This window comes from Pelophylax lessonae, assembly GCF_965119305.1.
Source record: "Pelophylax lessonae genome assembly, chromosome: 1".
Lineage (NCBI taxonomy): Eukaryota > Metazoa > Chordata > Amphibia > Anura > Ranidae > Pelophylax > Pelophylax lessonae.
Genome location: NC_138768.1, coordinates 14,352,347 through 14,363,075, shown reverse-complemented (window position 1 = coordinate 14,363,075; position 10,729 = coordinate 14,352,347).

The window sequence follows — 10,729 nt, the reverse complement described above, 5'->3', positions numbered from 1 at the left end:
CGCGTTTAAAAAAAAAAACAAAAATCTTTCCCTTTGTTAGTAAACGCGATAACTTTTGCGCAAACCAATCAAAATACACTTTTTGCATGTTACCAAACATATGTAGCATAAAACAAATTGGCCGAAAATGTTAAATTTTGATTTTTACATTTTTTTGGGGGGATTTCATATAAAAAAAATGTGAAAAATATTGTTATTTTTGCAAAATTGTCACTATTTTTTTGCTTATAGCGCATGATCAAAAAATCGCACAGGTTATCAAATACCACCAAAATAAAGCTCTGTTTGTGGGAAAAAAAGGACGTCAAATTCGTTTAGGTACAGCGTCGCACGACCGTGCAATTGTCCGTTAGTCACGCAGTGCCGAATCGCAAAATACCCCCTGGTCAGGAAGGGGGTAAAATCTTCCGGGGCTTAAGTGTTTAAAATTGCCTGATGAGCCCATGCCGGCAGGGACGCGGGTGGTTTTTGGCTCCCGGAAGTCTCAAAGCTGGCAAGGTTTTCCCTTGTCCTGACACTTTTCACGATATTGTGAATGACCAATGGCGGCGCATTAAGCACGTGTTAGTTGTGCCAAAATGCTTTAGACGCCGGTATCCTTTTGCTAAAAAGGTTTCCAAACGTAGGACGGTGCCATCTACAGTGGACCATCCTATCTCCACAAATCTACCCTTGTGCCTGTGGAAGATTCCCTGGTCTTTACGGAGCCGATGGACAGGCGGGTGAAATCCCTTTCCCGCCATCTTCACGTGTTGGCTGGTTCCATTTTGAAACCGGTGTTTTTGTCTCTCACAGACGGTGACGGAATGGATTAGGGGTTTGGGGGAGTCTTTGGACCCTGAGACTGTTCCTCCAGAATGGCTGGAACTGTTGGGCCAGGTGATCCAGTCTCTGGTGTTCCTGTGTGATGCGTCTATGGATGCGGCTCCTCTGGTGGCCAGGGTCTCGGCCCTTTGGCATTGCCTTGAGACACGTGGTTTGGCTGAAGATCTGGTCTAAGAAGGCCCTAGCTGACCTCCCTTTTCTGGGAGAGCGTTTGTTTGGCTTTTTTTTTTTTTTTTTTTTTTTCATGGCTCCGGGGCGCAAGAAAAAGGTAAGCTGTTCAGAGCTTCTGGAGGGGCTAAAAAGCATTGGGGCAAACCCAAGGCCGGTCAGTCAGGTGCTGCTGACAAGTCCTCTTCAGCATGAAGGGGTGCTCTCACCCGGTTCAGGGGTGGGGGGAGGCCTGCGCTTCTTTGGGGAACCCTGGACTGACTTCATTCAGGACGAATGGGTTTGCAAACTTGATTTGTTCCGGGTACAAGATCGAATTCTGGTCCCGGCCAGGGTACAGGTTTTATGAGTCAAATCTTCACCTGTCTCCAGGGCGTTTGCAGGATCTGCGGGAGGCTATGCAAGATCAACTGGCTCAAGGGGTGATTGTGTCGGTTTCCTCTCAGGAACGCTTTCAAGGGTTTTATTCAAATTTGTTTACTGTGCCCAGAAAAGAGGGGAGGGGGCATCCAATCCTGGATCTCAAGGCTCTGAACCGCTTAGTGCGGGTACAAAAGTTTTGAAAGAAATCCATTTTGGACGGTAGTGGTGTCCTTACACCAGGGAGACTTTTTGGCCTCCATAGATATCTAGGACACATAACTATCTACGCTGGACACCAGCAGTTTCTTCGCTTTTGCTGTGGCAGAGGAGCATTATCATTTCGTGTCGTTACCCTTTGGTCTAACCTCGGCTCCCATGGTTTACACTATGGTACTGGCCTCGGTGTTGGCATTGCTGTACCAACGGGGGATTGTGGTACTGGGGTATCTGGACGATCTACTATTGAGACTGCACTCTCATTTGGCCCTGTTGGGCAATCTTACGATCACTGTCCACACCTTGCAAGAGTTTGGGTGGAATATCCATTTCAAAAAGTCTGCCCTGATACCTTCCTTGAGACTGGATTATCTGGGCCTGACCCTGGAATCCACTTTGGCAAGGGTTTTTCTTTCCCTGGACAAGCTGCAGAAGTTGCAGGGGGCAATTCAGTTGTTGTTGGCAAACAATCTGTCCTCTCTGTGGACTTGCATGCGGGCCTTGGGTCTGATGGTATCAACCTTCAAGGCGGTTCCATTTGCTCAGTTCCACACAAGACCTTTGCAAAGGGAGATTCTTGTAAAATGGAACAGGGATCCGAAATCCTTGGACAATTTGATTCGGTTGAGCCCCAACACAGTCTGCTCTGTTGTCAGGCTGGGGCAGAGTGCTGGGAAAGCTCTGTGCCCAGGGAACCTGGACAGTAGAAGAGTCAAATCTACCGATAAATGTTTTGGAGCTCAGAGCAATAAAGCAATAAAGCTTTGTCTGAGACATTGGATGACTCCTCTGCAAGCTTGTCCAGTTCGGATTCAGTCGGACAGTGCCACGGCTGTGGCTTACATAGTGTCTTGGCAGCCAGGGAGGTGGCCAAGATTCTGGCTTTGGTGGAAGAGTTTGTTCCAGCCCTCTCTGCTGTACACATTCCAGGTGTGGAGAACTGGCAAGCGGATTACCTGAGTTGTCAGGTGTTGGATCAAGGGAAATGGTCCCTTCACCCGGAGGTGTTTCATCTCCTGTGTGTCCAGTGGGGGACTCCCGCGGTCAATCTGTTTGCTTCTCCTCTCAACAGGAAGGTTCAGAAGTTCGTAGCCAGGTCTCGGAATCCTTTTGGCAGACGCCACAGACTCATTAGTGGCTCTTTGGGGGTCAGTATCGGCTGATTTTATGACTTTCCTCCGCTGAACCTCCTGCCGAGGCTTTTACGCAGGATCGAGGTGGAAGAGATTCCGGTTATCCTGGTGACCCCAGACTAGCCTCGTTGGTCTTGGTACGCAGACCTAGTGAGGTTGGTCACTGATGCTCCTTGGAGACTTCCTCTCAGGGAGGATCTGCTGTCTCAAGGGCCGATCTTCCATCCTGCTTTACAGTCGCTGGCTTTAACGGTATGGCTGTTGAAAGCCAGGTGTTGAGAGATAGAGGCCTTTCTGACTCTGTGATTCCTACACTAGTGAAGGCCAGGAAGTCGACTTCCAGGAATATTTATCATCGTACATTTCATGGTGGAAATCGCTGAAGATGGACCCTCGCTTATTTTCTATAGCTAGGGTTTTGGCCTTTCTGCAAAAATAGAAATAATAACTTACTGTAAAATTATTTTCTGAGTCCTCTGACAGATGCAGCCCTTTCAAGTATTCTTCACAATTGGGTAATGACGCCATCTGCAGGAGCAGGCTAGGTAGTGAAAACTTCATTAAAAGCTTTTACTTAGATACACCTTAGGGGCTGTCCCTTTAGACATTACCCTCAGACACTGAGAGCTACTATTCAGTTTCGTAGCAAACAGTACAGGAAGACAACCAACCCCAAGATAGAGGGGCGGGGGCTGCGTCTGTCAGAGGACTCAGAGAAAATAATTTTACGGTAAGTTCTTACAAAAATTCTATTTTCTCTTAAGTCCTCTGACAGTCGCAGCCCTTCCAAGTATTCTTCACTATTGGGATGTCCCAAAGCAGTGCAGGTGTGAGGGGTGGGAAAATACGCAAGCAACAAAACGGTAATGTGCCAACAAGGCCAGAAAACAAACGTGACCAACAGGGCAACAAAAGCTTAACCAACAGGAGCTAACCCCAGAACAACAATTCACCCCAAGAAGAGAAACACAAGTCAACAAACTGTGGCGCTCAAAACTCCGTGCCCAAAGGAAGCATCCGAGTATGCCATCACGTGAATCTTGTAGAATTTGGTAAAAGTGTGCACAGACGACCAGGTTGCCGCTTTGCACAACTGAGCCACAGAAGCCTGATGGCGAAAAGCCCAAGAGGCACTCTCATCTCTAGTAGAATGTGCCCTCACAGGGCAAGGAGGCACCTGACCCTTAAGTGAATAGGTCTGAACAATAGTCTGTGATCCATGTAGAAATGGTTGCAGCGGACGCAGCGTACCCTTCCGAGGTCCCTCAGGAAGGACAAACAGGGAATCAGACTTCCTAAAGGATTCCGTGGCTAACGGGTAAACCCTGATCACCCCGAGCAGCCCGGCCCGGGATAGCCAGATTACAGATTACACCCCAAAAGCTGAAAGGACAGGAAAACACCCGGAGGTCGAAACAGGAGACTGGAATTAGCAAAAGCCTACATGTTACCCGGAGGCTAAGCTTTACATACAGGCGCAATATACACCTTATTGAGGTGAGAATATAGAACACCTAGATGTGACACCTGGTGGAGGCAGCAAGTCACAACACCCTTATTTCTTGCATGAGAGCACGTTTACTATTCTTTGAAGCTATTGAAGGGAATTGTACCTGATTTTTGGATTTTTATAAATGGACACCTTGAACAGTGCACTTTATTTATTTATTTCAGAAAGCACAAAGCACCTTTAATTGGTTTTGAAACTCCATCTATATATTTATACTTTATTAACGGATTATTTATTTACTGATTTTTTATGAAATTGAAGTACTCAGCACTTTTTTTGTATAGAAGATATATTGTAATGGTTTATTTACATTTTAATTTGTTTGATCACCACGGCATAATTTAACGAATACACAATTTTATCACAGGAACACGTCTTTATTTTATATATTCACCATTTTAAGCCATGTTTTAAGCCACACCCTTATAAGTTACATTTCCACTTCTGAAGCGCACCACCCACCCAAATTGCACTATTGTATTGACTGGTTCCTGGTACCAGTATTGTGGTGCAGCAGCAGGAAGGGAAACATATACGACCTCGGATAGCGCAGGAACCACCCATACATATAACGGGTAAACCCTGATCACCCAGACCACATCCAGGGAATGCAAGGCAAATTCCTTAGGACAGGGTTTGTACGATCATGAAAAACCTAGAAAATTTATGGAATTTTAAAATGGCAATTTCCAGGCCTCGATAAGTTTTGGAAAATAATTTAACCCACAAAGTTTTGGAAAAGTCATGGAAATTTGAGAGAAAGGAGCCACTCAGTGTAGCATATGTAAATAATTATATTGACACATATTAAGAAATTACATGTAGGTGTAAGCATCTTATCTTCATAGCTCGGCATCCCTCCGGGTCTGCGATGCGTGAACCGCTCCTTGAAGGTATGCCCTTCACCGCTGCCTCCATTAGAGTCCCCTGATAGGTTCTCCCCTAGTGTCATCTCCCGGCTGCTGGCCAGCCTCAGGGACGGAAACACTACAGCCCCGAAAGGATGCCGAGCTATGAAGATAGACGCTTACACCTCCATGTAATTTCTTAATCTGTGTCAATAAAATTATTTACATCTGCTACACTGAGTGGCGCCCTTCTTTCTTTTCTGCCTGTTCGTGGGACTGTTGCTTTGGCCTAACAAAGAGCTGCCCTCATTTGTGCATCTGTGCCATCCATACCAGTCCAGCTGCACCTTATCCATCATGACAGCCTGAACTGAAGCTTTATCCCCAAGCAGGAGCGCCCATCAAACCTTTTTCTTTCTCCAGTATATTCGAATATAGTTGAGAAAATTGGTTAAATTACAATAGTTAACTTTTGCGCGATCCGTCACGTGATGTTCTCTGCGTGGGGTAACCTTTTTTACAGTCTATGGGGGTAACGCAGTTTCAGCTAAGGTTAGTGTGTAGCAATGCCAGGGAAATGGGTGTAACATGGATTTTCTTCTTATTTAACATGTATACATAGACATTTCATGAAACATCATGAATATTTAATGAAGTCATGGAAAAGTCATGGAATTTTATTGGTAAAAATGTGTACGAACCCTGTTAGGATGCTTGGGCTTCACACAAAGCGAAAGCAAAACAATATCCTCATTAAGGTGGAAGGCTGACACCACCTTAGGCAAAAAAGACTGGTTAGGTCACAGAGCGACCGTGCAACCGAGTTGCTCAATGGAGCAGGCAAAGTTTTATCACGCTGAGCTCCAGAACATTTATCGGCAAGGAGGATTCCTCAGACGAACACGTCCCCTGGGCACAAAGAGTGTCCAGTACTCCACCCCAGCCCATCAGGCTGGCATCCGTGGTGATCACCATCCACAACAGGGGCAGAAAGTACTTGCCCTGGTGCAGAGTGGGTGACAGAAGCCACCATGAAAGCTCCGTACTCGTGAGACGGCTTACACACCATCCTGTCCAAGGACAGGGGAGTCCTGTTCCATTTAGCAAGAATCTCTGCTTGCAGAGTCCTTGTGTGAAGCTGGGCAAACAAGATCTCCTCGAAAGATGAAACCATCAGCCCCAGGGACCTCATGAAGCTCCGCAGGGAGGAGAGATCGTTGTCTCTGAGCGACCTGATCTCACCCTGTAAAGTCTGGAGTTTTTCCTCCGGGAAAAAAACCTTTGTTTGAACGGAGTCCAGGATCATTCCCAGATACTGCAGACGTACTGACGAAGTCAGTGCCGACTTCTGGAAGTTGATGGTCCACCTGAACTCCTGGAGCGTCTGAACCCTGACCGTCAGCTCGCCCGACAGAGTGGCACACAAGCTCACCCTCAACAAGAGATCGTCCAAAAAACCGAGGACCGCAATCCCCCTCTTGCGCAGCAGAGCTAGCACCGGGGCCAACACCTTGGTGAAGACCCTGGGAGCCGAAGCTAGACCAAAGGGTAATGCCACAAATTGAAAGTGCTCCTTCCGCCACTGCGAAGCAGAGATACTGCTTATGACCTTCGTAGATAGTGATGTGCAGATACTCATCCTTCAAATCGATGGAGGCCAGAAAATCCTCTGGATGTAAAGACGCCACCACCAACCGGATGGATTCCATCCAGAACTTCTGCACCCGCACAAAGCGGTTCAGTGACTTGAGGTCCAGGATCCGACGTACCTTGCCCTCCTTCCTGGGCATTGTGAACAGGTTTGAATAAAATCCGCAAAATCTCACCCGCTGTGGGCAAGATATTGCACTGCTCCCTTGAGATCCATTAAGCGATCGGGAGACAGACGGAGATTTGATGGAAAGCACCTGTCTGTGGGGTAAGATTGAAATTCGATCTTGTACCCTGAACGAATCAGTTTGTGAACCCATTTGTCCTGAATTAGGGACAGCCAGGGTTCCTGAAAGTAACGCAGACGTCCCCCCACCCCTGAAACGGGTGAGGGCGTCCCTTCATGCAGAAGAAGACTGGGCCGCAGCACCAGACTGACTGGCCTTGGGCTTACCAGACCAGGACTTCTTGCTGGGGGCATTGAAGTGCTTCCCTTTTCTCTGTCGCTCATTGACAGGCGCAGACTTCTTGATTAATATCAGTAGGGTTTTACTGCCCCCTACAGGAGTAGGACACTAGGCAGAAAAAAAGTTCTGGCTACGCCTATGGGCAGTCCCAGGGGGTATACCCTTTCACTTCCTGCTATAGGATGCCAGTTTTTTTCTGTTTCTGCCTAGTCAGGAGTAAGGTCCTTAGTTCCTTCCTGGGATCTCTGGTCCTGGCAAGCCTTTTTTTAGATAATTTTTTTTAGCTAGTTTTTTTCTCCGGATTGTTCCTGTGAGATCTACAAGCAATTATGCCAGATCTGGGCTACAGGCTGAATGTTGAGATCCAGTGGTCACCCCAGCCGGCCAGCGAGCGCGTGCAGGCCCTAGCTCCGCTCTGGGTCGGCCGCGACATAGTCCCACTGGACGGGGACTGGCCCCGTGACTTAAACGTCTCGCCAGGTCGCCTACGGCCAGTATGAGCCTGAGTCGCAGCGTCCTTTTTGGCCGACAGCCCCCCCACCTCTGTGGAGAGGGGTTCTGTCAGGAGTTGGCGCCCGCCTGTTCTGGTATGGTGAGTAAAATGTTCCCCCTCTCCCCCTGACGGGTTTTGGGGTGGACACGGGCCCCTCCCTGGGATGGTTGGACCCCCACAATTCTGGGTTCCCCTCTGTCCGGTTGCGCACCCCCACCTATCTGCCCCTACCCCCCCCCCTCACTAGTGGGGATGTTGGGAGGTGACTCCAGAGGGCTGAATCTGGGTTACAGGCCGCAGATGGGGCGGGGGGTTGCGCCGCAGGTACCGTCCAGACGATCGTGCGGGGGGGGGGGTTTCTACCTGTGTTTTCCAGGCCCATCTGCCGATCGATCCGTGGGTAGGCACGGGTGGGGCCCTCGGGGGTCCCCTTTGGCGCTGCGGGCCGCCATTTTCTTGTAGCCTACATGTGCGCTGCATGGCGGCGGCCATCTTGGTACACCCGGCTCATATTTCAGTGCATAGTTCACTGTATGGGAGTTCCTGGAGTGCATGTGGGTGGAGCCCCTCCCCAGACCTGGGCGCAATACTCTGCAGAAGGATCGCAGACAAGTGCTGCTGCGACATTCTGGGCCTTCTGGTGCATCTGGCTGTGGGTTGGTGAGCCTTGGGGGTCTCTCTCTCTCTTTGCTGGGGGGTCTCTAGTGCACGCTGCCTGGCCACTTGGGGGCGCTATAGAGTGGCAGGACGCTCTTACAAAAAAAAAATTTTTTTTTCCACATAATTTGCTAATGGGTTCCCCTAATGTAAAGTGGACCCTGCTGAACATGAGTCCCCACCTGACCCCCTCGAGGTGGCCGCAGGGCCGCCGGGCTCCCGGCTGGCTATAGATGCACTTCGGTGGTCCTGGAATCATTTGTGTCCCGGCTGGAGGTGGCCTTTAAAGGACAAGGTGCTAAAAAACACCCTCTGCCTACCCCTGCCTTATCTGATGCCTCAGACTTTGGGTCTGCATCAGTCGCTGCTGACACGGGTCTCCCTGTCGGGTCTTCTGTCCTTTTTGCCTTCGCTGCCTCGCAAGCCTAGGCGCTGGTGGATGCACTGTTAGTGTCTGTACGTGATACTGTTGGATTGGAGGACGCAGCTGCGATTGAGGCGCAGGCTACATTGTCGCTCACGAGCCTTCCAGAGCAGCAAAGGTTTTTCCTTTACCTGCGTACTTGGACAATATGCTCAAACAAGAGTGTGACCATCCAAAACTTTCCTCTGGGGTTTTGGACACTACTCCCAGCCTGAGGGGATGCTAGGCGCTATCATTTTGCAGGGTCCCTCATTGACTAGTGGACTGTGCCACCTACGGTGGATCTGCCGGTATGCAGACTGTATGGAGCTACTGTGATCCTGGTGGAGGTTCCCCCATCCTGTGAGGATCCGGTGGATCGGAGGGTGGAATCTGTGTCCCGCTCTAGGTTCTCTCTGGCGGGGGGCCTGCTTTAAGACTGGTGCCCTGGGGTCACAAACATTGACTGAATGGGCTACGCTACTACGCCGTGCCCTGGAGGAGAGGCTACTCCCCCTTGCTGTTTCGGAGCTGCTGGACCAACTGGTGCAAGGGCTGCGGTTGTTTGTGCTCCTGCATTGGACACTGCTCCGTGTCCAACGTGTGTCCTTTTGGGCAGTGGTCCTCTGGCGCATGTTGTGGCTGGAGTGTTGGTCTGCGGATCAGCCTTGGATGATTGCTTAACTGATCTTTCCCCCTGGGGATAGTCTGTTTTGGACTTCCTTGGCTGACTTTTTTCCAAGTCTCACTGGGGGTTAAAGTACCTTTCTCCCATAGGCTGCGAAGGGTGAGGACCCACGTCGCTGAAGAGGACCCTCCCTTTCAGCGCACAGGGAGTTCTCTCGTCCCTCAGGGTCAGTCGATTAGGCACAGCCCTTCAAGGCTCCCTTGGGGGGGTTCCAAGCGACCCTGGTCTGGAAAAACAAGAATCAAATCTCTCCAGACCTGCGGACAAGGCCACTTTGACCTGAAGGTGCACCCCCACCCATATCTGGGGTGGGGGAATGTCCTTGCCGGTTCCCGGACCCGTGGCTCTCCTTGATTCAAGACAGCGTCCAATCCTGGACTTGAGATGAATTGTTTTGTGCTGGTTCAAAATTTTAAGATGGAATCCATCACACGGTGGTGGCCTCCCTGCATTGGGCTTTCTGGCCTCCATGGCTATCAATGATGCCTGCCTTCACATCCCCTATGCGCAGGACACCGTTTTCTGCGCTTTGCAGTGGGAGTGGCCCATTATCTATTTGTGGAGTTACCCTGTGGTCTCGCTTCTGCTCCTCAGGTCTTCACATAGGTGGTTGGCTCTAGTTCTGGCGCTGTTGTGACAGCGGGGACTGTCGGTCTGGGTGACTGGCCTTTCTGTGCCTGCCTTGGCCTCGCCCTTAACCAGGGTGTTTCTTCCTTCGGACACACTCCATAAGCTCCGGACTGAAATCAGCTGTTATGTCCAGCAAACGGTCGCCCCTTCGGGCTTGTATGCGTGTTCTGGGACTGATGGTGTCGGCCTTCGAGGCGGTCCCTTTCGCTCATTCCACACGAGAATCCTCCAGGACACCCTTCTCAAATGGAACGATAATCACATTTCCCTGAACAATCCGATTCAGCTGAGCCTGGTGACCAGGGAGTCACTGATAATGGTGGCTTCAGTCCCTGGTGCTATCTCCAGGGAAGTCCCTCCTTTTCGCTTTATTGGTCTATTGTTACCACGGATGTCAGTCTATCTGGATGGGGAGGGGTTCTCTGTGGATTTTCTGTTCAGGGAATCTGGTCCCTGGAATTATCCCGGTTGGCCTCTTACTGTGCTGGCACTGGGAGCGATCGGGCTTGCCTGTTTCGCTGGACCGAACGTCTTGGGATTGTCCAGGGTGCTTTCAATCGGACAATGCCACGGCCGTGGCTTATGTCATTTGCTGGGGGGTACCTTAATTGCCCCCTGCGGCCTTGGAAGTGGCCGGCATCCGCCGATGGGCGGAACGCTTGTTCCAGCTTTCTCCGT